The sequence below is a fragment of the Rana temporaria genome, chromosome 1 (assembly GCF_905171775.1).
Source record: "Rana temporaria chromosome 1, aRanTem1.1, whole genome shotgun sequence".
Taxonomy (NCBI): domain Eukaryota; kingdom Metazoa; phylum Chordata; class Amphibia; order Anura; family Ranidae; genus Rana; species Rana temporaria.
This window is the reverse complement of record NC_053489.1, coordinates 22,953,348-22,966,771: the sequence shown is the minus strand read 5'-3', so window position 1 is coordinate 22,966,771 and position 13,424 is coordinate 22,953,348. Positions and strand designations below refer to the sequence as shown.

Below are 13,424 nucleotides of genomic sequence, written 5' to 3'. Positions count from 1 at the left end.
TGATGAGGCTGCACTTATGAGGGGGCACTGATATACAGCACTGATGGGTACTAATAAGCAACACTGATGAGGCTGCACTGGTTATCAGTGTAAATGCTGTACTCACTGTGCCCTGATTGATCAGCTCTCCTGTCCTCACACGCTGTCTCTGTGTGAGGAAAGGAGAGTCAATAACTGAACACATGTGATTACATGGTAAATGGCCATTGTGATTGACCCTTTACCCCGAACTGTGATCCATTGTGTCCAAAGGACACAGAGATCACAGACACTCAGGCCCCATACACACGAGAGGATTTATCCGCAGATACGGTCCAGCGGACCGTATCCGCGGATAAATCCTCTCAAAGATTTCAGAGGATTTCTATGCGATGGCGTGTACACACCATCGCATTGAAATCCGCGCTGAAATCCTCTGCCGATGACGTGTCGCGCCGTCGCCGCTATTATGACGCGGCGACGGGCGCGACGCTGTCATATAAGGAATTCCACGCATGCGTCAAATCATTACGACGCGTGCGGGGAATCCCTTTGGACGGATGGATCCGGTAAGTCTGTACAGACGAGCGGATCCATCCGTTGGAATGGATTCCAGCAGATGGATTTGTTGAGCATGTCAGCAAATATCCATCTGCTGGAAATCCATCCCAGGGGAGATTTATCTGCGGATAAATATCCCACGGAGTGTACACACCATAGAATCTATCCGCTGAAACCCGTTTGCACGGATTTATCTGCGGATAGATTCTATGGTGTGTATGGGGCCTCACTGATGAGCACCCCAGGGGGCATGTGGGAAGTACACTCTTGAGAAGACATCAAGGGATGCCCTCCCACAACTTAAGAGCAGCGCTGTAGCCGTATATGGGCTATAGAGTGGTATTACATTTGTTAAGTTAACAAATTAATATAAAACATTATGCATTACCTTTTACCACTTAAGACCCGGACCATTATGCAGGTAAAGGACCTGGCCCCTTTTTGTGATTCGGCACTGCGTCGCTTTAACTGACTGTCGCTTTGTGGCTCCCCAACAAAATTGGCGTCCTTTTTCCCCCACAAATAGAGCTTTCTTTTGGTTGTATTTGATCACCTCTGCGGTTTTTATATTTTGCGCTATAAACAAAAACAGAGCAAAATTTTTGAAAAAAAAACAATATTTTTTACTTTTTGATATAATAAATATTCCCCAAAAATCTATAAAAAAAAAACATTGTCTTCCTCAGTTTAGGCCGATACGTATTCTTCTACATATTTTTGGTAAAAAAAAATGCAATAAGCGTTTATTGATTGGTTTGTGCAAAAGTTATAGCGTTTACAAAATAGGGGATAGTTTTATGGCATTTTTATTAATAATTTATTTTTTACTTGTAATGGCGGCGATCAGCGATTTTTTCGTGACTGCGACATTATTGCGGACACATCGGACACTTTCGACACATTTTTGGGACCATTGTCATTTTCACAGCGAAAAGTGCTATAAAAATGCACTGGTTACTGTGAAAATTACACTGGCAGTGAAGGGGTTAACCACTAGGGGGCGCTAAGGGGTTAAGTGTGCCCTAAGGGAGTGATTCTTACTGTAGGGGGCGAGGCTGGACGTGTGATGTCACTGATCGTCTGTTCCCTATAACAGGGAACAGACGATCAGTGTCACTGCCACAGAGAAGAACGGGGAAGGTATGTTTACACTCACCTCTCCCCGTTCTTCAGCTCCTGTGACCGATCATGTGACACCGGCGGCGATCGGGTCCGTGGGTTCCGTGGGCGCGGTCACGGAGCTTTGGACCGGGTCGCGAGCATGCCACGTGGGGGGGGGGGGGGCGCGGCTGGTCACTTAAAGGGCAACGTACCTGTACGTGCCTGTGCCCAGCCGTGCAATTCTGCCGACGTATATCGGTGTTAGGCGGTCCCTAAGTGGTTAATACACAATTTAATAGACAGTAAAGAATATTACTAGTAAAGTATGAAGTATAAATGATTAATGGCAGGTTGGAGTGGATAACCAAGGTTATCCGCTCCAACCTGCCATTAATCATCTGGTGATGGTATTCCATGACGGACAGTATTCATATGGTATTGATCATGCTATTTATTCATCATTTTTGTATTTATCAATTTGTAATTATGTATATTTGTAATGAATTTGTATAATTTTTGTAAATTTTGAAGCTTCTATTTGTTGCCTCCATAATCCCAATTCCAATTTGAGTTTTTTTCCAATTGTTTAGCTACTAATGCCGGGTACACACGAGAGGATTGATCCGCGGATACGGTCCGCCGGACCGTATACGCGGATAAATCCTCTCGAGGATTTCCGCGGATTTTGATCCGATGGAGTGTACTCACCATCGGATCGAAATCTGCGCCGAAATCCCATCGCAATGACGTGTCACGCCGTCGCCGCGATGATGACGCAGCGACGTGCGCGACGCTGTCATATAAGGAATTCCACGCATGCGCCGAATCATTACGACGCATGCGGGGGATTCATTCGGACGGATTGATCCGGTGAGTCTGTACAGACCAGCGGATCAATCCGTTGGGATGGATTCAAGCGGATAGATTTTAAAGCATGTCTTCAAATTTTTATCCGCTGGAAATCCATCGCAGGGGATAAAAATCTGCGGAAACAGATCCACTGGAGTGTACACACCATAGGATCTATCTGCTGGAGCCGGTCCGCGGATCAATTCCAGCGGATGGATCCTCTCGTGTGTACGGGGCCTTAGGGATTATGGCAACCACATGCCGCCTTACATGAGTTGATCTTTTTTCAATATTAGAAAATATAATAAGAATACTAAAGATGCTGTTTCTGCCATGGGTCCCTCCCATTATATGGCATGGTGCCGTTGATCAGACAAATGCCTGATGGCAGTTCTGAGGAGATGACTAGTGTTGCTCACGAATATTCGTATTGCGAATATTCGGCTCAAATATGGCATATTCGAGTATTCGCGAATATCTCGAATTTCGCGGTCAATATTCGCTATTCCGAATATTCGGATTTTTTCAATTTTATTTTTAGAACAGATCACATCCTAGTGATCTCCATCGACGTCTAAAAGCATTGCTGGTATGATTAGAGACCTTGGGCCGACCCGGCCGAGTAGCTGAAGCGATCATTTTATATTGCCGAATATTCGCAATGCGAATATTCGGCAATAGGAATATTGCGCGATTCTTTTCTCCGCCCTTCTTTTGCATCAGAGCCAATCAGAGTTCTCCTACCGCAGTTGTCGAAATTCCGCAATAAATATCGCATTCGCATTTTGCGAAATTTCGATAAAATATCACAAATATTCTGAGCCAATCAGAGGGCTCCTACCGCAGTTGTCGAAATCCCGCAATAAATATCGCATTCGCATTTTGCGAAATTTCGATAAAATATCACGAATATTCTGAGCCAATCAGAGGGCTCCTACCGCAGTTGTCGAAATTCCGCAATTATTTTCGAATTCGCAATAGCGAAATTTCGCAAACATTTAATTTCGATAAAATATCACGAATATTCGAATTTAGCGAATATTTCTCGAATATTCGTCTATATATTCGTGATATATCGCATAATCGAATATGGCGTATTCTGCTCAACACTAGAGATGACCATTATTACAAGCTGCGTGTTTGTTCTAGGACATGACCAATTCTCCCCCCTCTGGAGCAAAATGGCCTTCTAAGGAAAATGGCGTATTCCTGAAAGGAGAGTAGGCTGGCTTGTCAGTATAGTTAGTTTTCAATCACATTCCTATAGCATGAAGTCATTTAAGGTAACCAGAACAACCGGGGTATTAGGAGCGTTCTTAGATATTTGTGAGGCCAACATAATTAGGGGATATTACATACACAATCTCCCCATCACTCCATTCACTAGGTCACAAATATCATATAATAATGCCTCCAACTGTAACTAAAAGCAACATGTCAACAGTGGAGAGAAAGAACCTGACTACAGTATTTTAACATTCTTCCACCCCCCTGGTCAAATTTAACTTAACCTCCCTGGCGGTATGATTCTTTCAGAAAAAAGGTGCTGAAAGCGGTACCATTATTTGCAAGGAAATTTGGTGTTTTATACTGTAGGCCTGTGATTTTTAGGAATAACTCACTTAAATCTGACCAAACAAGATTCTAATAGGCATCCCGGGTATGACATTTTTTTAAAAACAAAATTATAAATTATAATATAATAAATAATTATAAATAATTATAACAAATAATAATATAATTATAATAAAAATGATTCAATAATGTAATCAAATCAAAATCACTGAAATTTTCTCAGTTGCAGAATTGTCGCTGTCATTACTTTTATTTTTTATGACGAATTTCCCCACAAATCGCTATCGCACAATTCTGCGAGTGATTATAATTTATTATCGCTGTTTTCTAGCTGCTCTAAAACTATTTTTGACATAAAGGGACACTTTTGGTTGCTATGGACAATATACAGTTTGCAGGCAGAAAGAACAGTTTTTATTATATAAAAGTACATGTAGGACACTGGGCAGACCACTAGGGACAAGGGGGGTGTGTATTTTTTACATACAGTACTGTAATCTATAAGATTACAGTATACTGTATGTAATGTGTTTGTTTACATTTTTGAATTTGGCGCCGTTCTCCGCCCCCGTGCGTCGTAACGTCGCAGGGAATGGAGATCGGCGTCACACAGAGGCACTATGTGAATCGAGCGAGGTCCCGCTCGCTCGCACAGCGCGGTGGCATCGCTGGATCCAGGGACAAGGTAAGTAAACACTCCCTGTGGATCCAGCGAGGCGAGCCCAAGTTTGACTCGGGGTTACCGCTCGCAGCAGGAAAATCTAACCCCGAGTCAGACTCGGGAATACCGCCAGGCAGGTTAAAGTGGATGTAAACCCAATTTTTTTTATGTCACAATGTAGAGAATAAGATTTCCTATCATCTGTGCCCAGTCTTGCCACACATAGTTAATCCAGCTCTGAGCAATCCTCTTTTATTGTTCAGTGAAAATTAACAGACTTCCAGATAAAACCATGTCTAAATACAAAGTCCTTTCCTCTCTCCTTGCTTTGAGTGACAGGTTATTTACATATCTAGCTTGGACATGTTTATCATATGTTATGTTATGTTTATCATAATATGAGGTGATCCACAGGTCATTGTATATTAGATCACTACAACCAGGATGTGTTATGTGGGGGAGGGGTGGATTTCTCACTTTTTATTCTGTGGATCACCCCATATTATGAAAAACATAACATAACATATGATAAACATGTCCAAGCTAGATATGTAAATAACCTGTCAAAGCAAGGAGAGAGAAAAGGACTTTTTATTTAGACAGGATTTTATCTGGAATTCTGTTAATTTTTACTGAACAATAAAAGAGGATTGCTCAGAGCCGGATAAACTCTGTGTGGCAAGACTGGGCATAGATGATAGGAAATCTTATACTCTACATTGTGACATAAAAAAAAAAAAAAAAACATTTGGGTTTACATCCACTTTAAATGTAAAATGGGGGATCTAAAATGTATCTATCTAAAGTGTAGATACTTACTTTACTTTCCCTGTCTGTTTTACCTGTGCAGTATTCTGCTATATAAAAATAAAACAATGTGTTGAACTAACAATAAAAAAAAAATGTTTCCTTTCAAAAATTTGAAAGCATAAGGGCAGATTTGAACATCAAACTTCAAAGTCCCCCATATCTGGTGAAGGACAGCAGAGTCTAATGCCATGTACACACGACCGGTTTTCCCGTCGGAACGCGGTCACACAAAAGTCCGGTGAACTTTTGACTGCCAAGAACGCGTAAAAGACTACGACAAGCCGACTAAATGAAGTTCTATGCTTCTGAGCATGTGTTGAATTGTTTCCGAGCATGCATGTTTTTTTCCACGTCAGAAAGGCATACAGGCAAACGGTTTTCCCGCTAGGATTTTTTCCTGATGGGGAAAAAATAGATCCTGCTCTTTTCTCCGGCAGTTTTCCTGTGGGAAAAAGTCAGATGGAGCATTCACACGGTCGGCATTCCCGACGAAAAGCTCTCATCGCAGTTTTGCCTACGTGAAAATCGGTCGTGTGTATGGGGCATTAGACATCCGGTAATTCGTTTGCAGTTTCAGTACAGCAATTGCAATGCAGTGGAACTCAAAGAACTGTAGAATACAAAGTCCAATTCATTTTCCATTCTATTGCAGTTCACAAGTCAAAAATGTGCAGGCACTTGATCACCATGGTAGATGGAACTTTTACCTATTTATATAGACAGTTCCGGTACTTGACCCTCACAACAGATAAAACAGTTTAGGTATTTGACCATAATAGCAGGTGGAACTGGAACAAACAGTTCAGCTGCTGATCAGTGGCAAAGTCTTTTTTTACGATTGCTGCTGTCTCCTTCTCCAATATGTTTCTGATTGACGTCAAGGCAGGAAAGTTACCAAGATTGTTGGTCCAAAATCCCATAACTAACAATAGTGCCCATTTAGCCCATTATAGATGTTTGAATAAGAAAATCAATGATCCATAGTGTCCTGGCCTAACACTCAGGCCCCGTACACACGTCCGAGGAACTCGACGTGCCAAACACATCGAGTTCCTCGTCGAGTTCTGTGTGAAGCCGCCGAGGATCTCGGCGGGCCAACTTTCCTCATTGAACAACGAGGAAATAGAGAACATGTTCTCTATTTGGCACGACGAGTTCCTCGTCGGCTTCCTTGGTGAAAAGTGTACACACGACCGAGTTTCTCGGCAGAATCCAGCTCCGACCGAGTTTCTGGCTGAATTCTGCCGAGAAACTCGGTCGTGTGTACGGGGCCTAAAAGAATAACTCCAAGAGAAGAACAGTACCCTTCTACCACTTAAACATTACACTAATCTGTATCTAAAATAAACAATGTCCAACTATAGGCCCAACTGTAAACTACTTAATATGTGTAGAAATAATTCCGGACGGCTGCACTTCCAAAAATCCTTTTATTGAAGCTTCATATGACAAGTGGTTGACAGATGGAGCAGGGGACAAAGGGGTAGACGCGTTCCGCGCAAATGTCAGCGCTTAGGTAATGACTAAGCAATGACATTTGCTCGAAACGCGTCTACCTCTTTGTCCCCTGCTCCATCTGTCAACCACTTGTCATATGAAGCTTCAATAAAAGGATTTTTGGAAGTGCAGCCATTCAGAATTATTTCTTCACGTTACACAGCATGTGAGCTGGGCTAGCACCTGACTAGTGTGTGTGGGGATTAACCAGAGACTCACTCACCTGGAGCAGCTTTTCTTACTTAATATGTGTGTTTCTTCTGTGTTCTCCGGTCTCCTTCCACACTCTAAGACCCCTTTCACACTGAGGATTTTTTCAGGCGGTACAGCGCTAAAAATAGCGCTGCTATACCGCCTGAAAAACTCCTGCACTGCATGCTCAATGTGAAAGCCCAAGGGCTTTCACACTGAAGCCCCATAAACACTATCAGTTTTCCTGCAGGTTTTTGTCTTCAGGTTTACCAAAACCATCTAATATGAGGTCAAACCTTAAGAGTTTTAATTTGTATGCAATCAGGCAGGCCCTTGTACTACATGGTTTTGGTAAACCTGAGGAGAAAAAACTGCAGGAAAACTGATAGTGTGTATGAGGCATGAGGCGATGCGCTGGCGGGAGAGACAAAAATCTCCTGCCAGCAGCATCTTTGGAGCGGTGAGAGGAGCGGCGTGTATACCGCTCCTTCACCGCTCCTTCCAATTAAAAACGCTAGGAAACCGCGGCAATACCGCCCGCAATACGCCTCTGCAGAGACGCATTGCGGGCGGTATTAACCCTTTATCGACTGCTTGCAGGGGTTAATACCGCACCACTAGCAGCCGAATCCTGAAGCAAAAATCCAACGGTATGGCGCCGCTATTTTTAGTAGCGCTATACCGCCACCGCGCCTCCCGCCCCAGTGTGAAAGGGGTCTAAAGACTTTCTGGCAGACTAACTGGCTCTTGTCTACACTGACCCCAGTATGTGTACATTTTGCCCATGAAAATGTGTCACCATACTCTACTTGTCAGTCCCAAACCCAAGTGATTGGGGAGGATTGAGAAAATTCCAATCCGGGAACCTTCATATCATTTCATAATAATTTACCAAGAAAAAATAAATCAATCAAGTGTATCAAATGTGGTGGCCAAAGGATCACTGAGTGTCAGATATAATTGACCATATATGTACTAGAACCTCATTGTATGCATTGCGAAATCATGATTATCTTTGATTGGAATTATGAATTAAACCAAATCCAAAGACTGTGAGTAGATATAAAATTTTCCTTAATGAATTATATGATTAGCCTAAATTTAAACTGACAATCCTATGGAAACTATTGGGTTTTTCATTCTACAAATGTAAAAAGACCCAACATTTTGAAAAAAAACTATGGGCCAGATTCAGGTACATCTGCGTCGGCGTAACGTATTAAATTTACGTTACACCGCCGCAAGTTTTCCGCGCAAGTGCTTGATTCACAAAGCACTTGCCTGTAAACTTGCGGCGGCGTAAAGCCGTCCGGCGCAAGCCCGCCTAATTCAAATGGGGCGTGTATCATTTAAATTAGGCGCGTTCCCACGCCGAACATACTGCGCATGCTCCGTTTTGGAATTTCCCGCCGTGCCTTGCGCGAAATGACGTCGCACCGACGTAATTTTTTGAACAGCGACATGTGTTACGCCCTTTCCTATTCACGGACGACTTACGCAAAAAAAAAAATTCAAATTAGACGCGGGAACGACGGACATATTTTAACATGGCTAGTCTAAATATAAGCCATTGAAATAGCAGTCGCAACTTTACGACGGGAAAAGCGGACTAGCGATGACGTAAGAGAATGTGACGACCGCGCGTACCTTCGTGGATCGCTGTAAACAGCTAATTAGCATACCCAACACGGAAAACGACGCAAACTCCACCCAGCGGGCGCCGAAGTATTGCATCCTAAGATCCGAAGGCGTACGAAGCCGTACGCCTGTCGGATCTTAGCCAAATGCCATTGTATCTTTGTTTGAGAATTCAAAATAAAGATACGACGCGGCAAATTTGAAAGTACGCCGGCGTATCAGTAGATACGCCGGCGTACTCTCACTGTGAATCTGGCCCTATATTTTCTAGTTTCTACAAAAAGAAAATTCTGCTACATTTCTTTGGTAAAAAAAAAAATCCCAATAAGTGTATATTGATTGGTTCAATCTAAATTTATAGGGTCTACAAACTATGGTATATATACTGGAGCTTTTACTTTCTGACTGCCCATCGCATTTCTTGAGATGCTAAAATGACAGGGAAGTACAAACCCCCCCAAATTACCCCTTTTTGGAAAGTAGACACCCCAAAGAATTTGCTGAGAGGCATGTTGAGCCCATGTATTTTTATTTTTTGTCACACATTTCTTTTAATTACAATTTTTCTTTTGTTTCTTTTGTTATACAAAGTTTTGAATTAAATGATATGACCTGCTCACACATGCCATAGGTATATGTGGAATTACACTCCAAAATATATTTTACTGTTTCTTCCGAGTATGGGGATACCACATCTGTGAGGCCCCGTACACACGGTCGGTTTGGTCCGGTGAGAATGAACCGAAGTTCATTTTCATCGGACCAAACCGACCGTGTGTATAGGCTATCGGTCTGGTTTCCTTCGGTCCAAAATTTCTAAACATGCTTCAAAACCGAACCGATGGACCGCTGCCCCATCGGATCAAACTAATGGTTAGTACAGAAAAGCATCGGTTCAAAACCTGCGCATGCTCAGAATCAAGTCGACGCATGCTTGGAAGCATTGAACTTCGTTTTATTCAGCACGTTGTGTGTTTTACGTCACCGCGTTCTGACCCGATCTGATTTTGAACTGATGGTGTGTACACACATCAGGCCGTACGGCCACTTCAGAGGTGAACCGATGAAAACACTCCGTCGGACTATTCTCATCAGTTTTGTCCGACCGTGTGTATGGGGCCTGAGACTTTTTTGGAAGCGTATGGATGCTGAAAACCAATGACCGCCTCAAAGGGTGTAAATTGCTCATTTCACTTCCTCACAGTTTTGGAGGACCTGAAATGCCAAGATAGCACAACCCCCCACCCCTAATGATCCAATTGTGAAAAGAAGACACACCAAGCTATTTGCTGAGAGGCATGTTGAGCCCATGGAATTTTATTTTTTACCACCAGTTTCTGGAAAAATACAAAAAATATGTTTTTCTTACACAAAGTTGTCATTTAAATGATATATTGCTCAAACATGCCATGAGTATATATGGAATTACATTCCAAAATAAATTCTGTTGCTTCTCCTGAGTATAGGGATACCACATGTGTGAGACTTTTTAAAAGTCTAGCCATGTACTGTACTGTATGGGTGCCAAAAACCAATGACGCCTTCAGGCTTTCAAAGGAATTCCAAGATAGCACCCCCCAAATTACCCCTTTTCAGAAAGAAGAAACATTAAAGCGGAGGATCACCCTAAAAACATGTATATAACATTACATTCTGCATACTTCCAACATTTACAGTATGCTGTTTGTTTTTGTTTTTTTGCTGTACACACCGTATTATTGCTATTTTCCACCCGGCTTCCGGGTACTCACTCCCGCGGGAGTAGGCGTTTCTATCCAGAGGCGCAGTGTCATGTGGGACTTCCCCCAGATGATTGACGTCTTGAGAAAAACTTCCCCTTGGCGGATAATGCGCATCACAGGTTTCCAAAAGTAGCCGAACAGCGAGTCGGCTCTATACGGCGCCTGCGCAGTCAGCTCTACAGGGCTCCTAGTCGGTGCGCAGGCGCCGTATAGCGCTGTGTAGAGCCGACTCGCAGTTCGGCTACTTTCGGAAACTCGTGATGTGCCTTATCTGCCAGGGGGAAATTTGTCCCACATGACACTGCGCCTCTGCATAGGAACGCCTACTCCCGCGGGAGTGAGTACCCGGAAGCCGGGTGGAAAATAGCAATAATACAGTATGTACAGAAGAAAAAAAACAGCATACTGTAAATGTTGGAAGTATGCAGAATGTAATGTTGTATACATGTTTTTAGGGTGAACCTCCGCTTTAAGCTATTTGCTGAGACATGTTGATTTAATTTTTTGCCACATGTTTCTGTAAAAGATAATTTTTTATTTTTACACAAAGTTGTCATTTAAATTATATATTGCTCGCACATACCATGTGTGAATGTGGAATTGCTCCCTAAAATACATTCTGCTGCTTCTCCAGAGTATGGGGATACCACATGTGTGAGACTTTTTGGGAGCCTAGCCACGTACGAGTGCCGAAAACCAATGACCACCGTCAGGCTTTCTATGGGCAAAAATTGCTCATTTCACTTCCTCACTACCTATCACAGTTTTGGAAGCCATGAAATTCCAAGATGGCACAACCCCCCTCCCCCAAATGACCCCTTTTCTAAAAGTAGACACCCCAAGGAATTTTATAAGAAGCATTGTGAGTACTTTGCAGATCTCATTGTGTGTCACAAGGTTTTTCAAAAGTAAAAAATATATATATATATATATAATTTTTGTTTTCTTTCTTAATTTTCCAAAATAATTTGGGCAACACACTCACCATGACTCTTAGCAAATACCTTGGGTGTCTGATTTACAAAAATGGGTCATTTGAGAGGTGTTTTGTACTATCCTGGCATTTCAGAAACTGTAATAGGTAGCCAGGAAGTGTAATGAAGAAATATTGCCCTTTGAAAGCCTGAACATGCTTATTGTATTTTGAGGTTCTGTACATGGTTAGACTGACAAAAAAATCTCTCACATGTGATATCCCCATATAGCCAATGGACTCAATGAAAAAAAAAAAAACTAACAGATTCCTCCATTCACATTGATCGATGTGAATAAAGAAATCTCTGCCAAAAAAAGAGTAAAAAATATATACCCAAGTACAGGAGCGATACGCCCACTGACTACCCCAGGACCCTCGTGCTTGGGCATATACGTTATTTTTTGAGAAATTGACTCCAGCAGCGCTGCAACCGCTGATGTAAAGCACACCCTGCTGCTGTCAGAATAAACAGATCAGTGCTGCAGCTAAATGGCATTCCTGAAAAGCAAACAACATTTAACAATAAAACACAATAACAACAGAACATTAACTAAATAAAAATGACAACTATTTTTTTTCCTTTTTAATTTAATTAAATTTTTACATTTTAAACTTTTTATGTTTTTTTCAACTTTTTTTGTAACTTATAAAAACAGTAAACTTTTCAGACTAGGTTCTCTCAAAATGCGATAGACAATTTCCAGACTATTTAACATCTTTTTGAGACCCTGTGTGAATGTGTGCCCTATACTAATACTCCACAAAATGGAGCGACTCAAGCAGTCCTTGAGGCAGAGACCAGGTTGGCCAGGACAGCATGGACAAAAAAAGCTGGTGTCATGCCTTATTCTGTGTCTGATACAGACACAACACCTGTTTTGGGGTGACCTTTGGGTCAGGGTACCAGGAAGGAAATCCGGAAAATGCCTCTCTTGCAGCTGGCTACCTGCCTCTGGATTTGGGGGTTGGGCCACAGCACCTTCTGGATACAAAAGGGCAGTGTTGATCTCTTCCTGAAATTATATTAAGGATCCACTTCTCCCTGAAGCTTTGTAAAGTACAAAAGCATTTAACAGACCCAATTGAAATAAATATATATATACTTTCTTGTACCAGTGTCTGCCTTTACAGGAAACTAAATACGGCTTCATCATCTGATCGTTGAAGTCCACTCCTCCCATGTTAAAGTTGTAGTCTTGGACATAGAAGTGCTTCTCAACAACACCAGACGCGGATGCTAATTTGGACTGTTGTGTCTGCATGAAAACATCCCTTTTGTCCTAACACTTCAGTGAAAGCAATTCATAATTTCTCAAGCAGGCTTTCTCCCCCTTTCTAAGTTGGGTATTTACAAGCCGTTGGGGGAAGTCCCATAGATTAGGTTGCATGGTGCCACTTAAGCTAATTCCAATATTAAAAAGGTGTCTAAAAAGTGTCACACTTCTATAATAATTGTCCACTTACAAGTGGTAGCCCTTTTGTAATAATGGTGACACCAGGTCCCATGCTATCTTACCGCTGCTCCCCATGTAGTCTGGACATCTGGGGGGGCTCAACATGACTATCTTTTTCTTTGCAAATCTGAAAATTACATGTATAGCCTGTTGCCCTCTCACAGAGCTTATACATTTTGACCCCGAATCTGGCACGCTTGCCGGAGAAATACTGTGGGAACTAAAAAAGGGCTCCAGGAAATAACATATCATTATTTCCTGTGCCTGTGTTATGTAAACACTGGCACATTCTGTTCTCTGATTCGCCAGATCCGAGCAGCAAGTCCAGGCCAAAAATCATTGGCCTGGACCTGATGACAGATCGGTTCTGGTTTGAATGACAGCACCTC

General features: G+C 42.3%; 1 protein-coding gene across 1 annotated transcript in view; it reads left to right on the top strand.

Annotated features, from left to right (window-relative positions):
- The window catches only part of LOC120928900 (vomeronasal type-2 receptor 26-like), a 55,040-nt gene that overhangs the window by 39,648 nt on the left and 1,968 nt on the right, over nt 1-13,424 (top strand). The gene's annotated exons all lie outside the window — the stretch shown is intronic.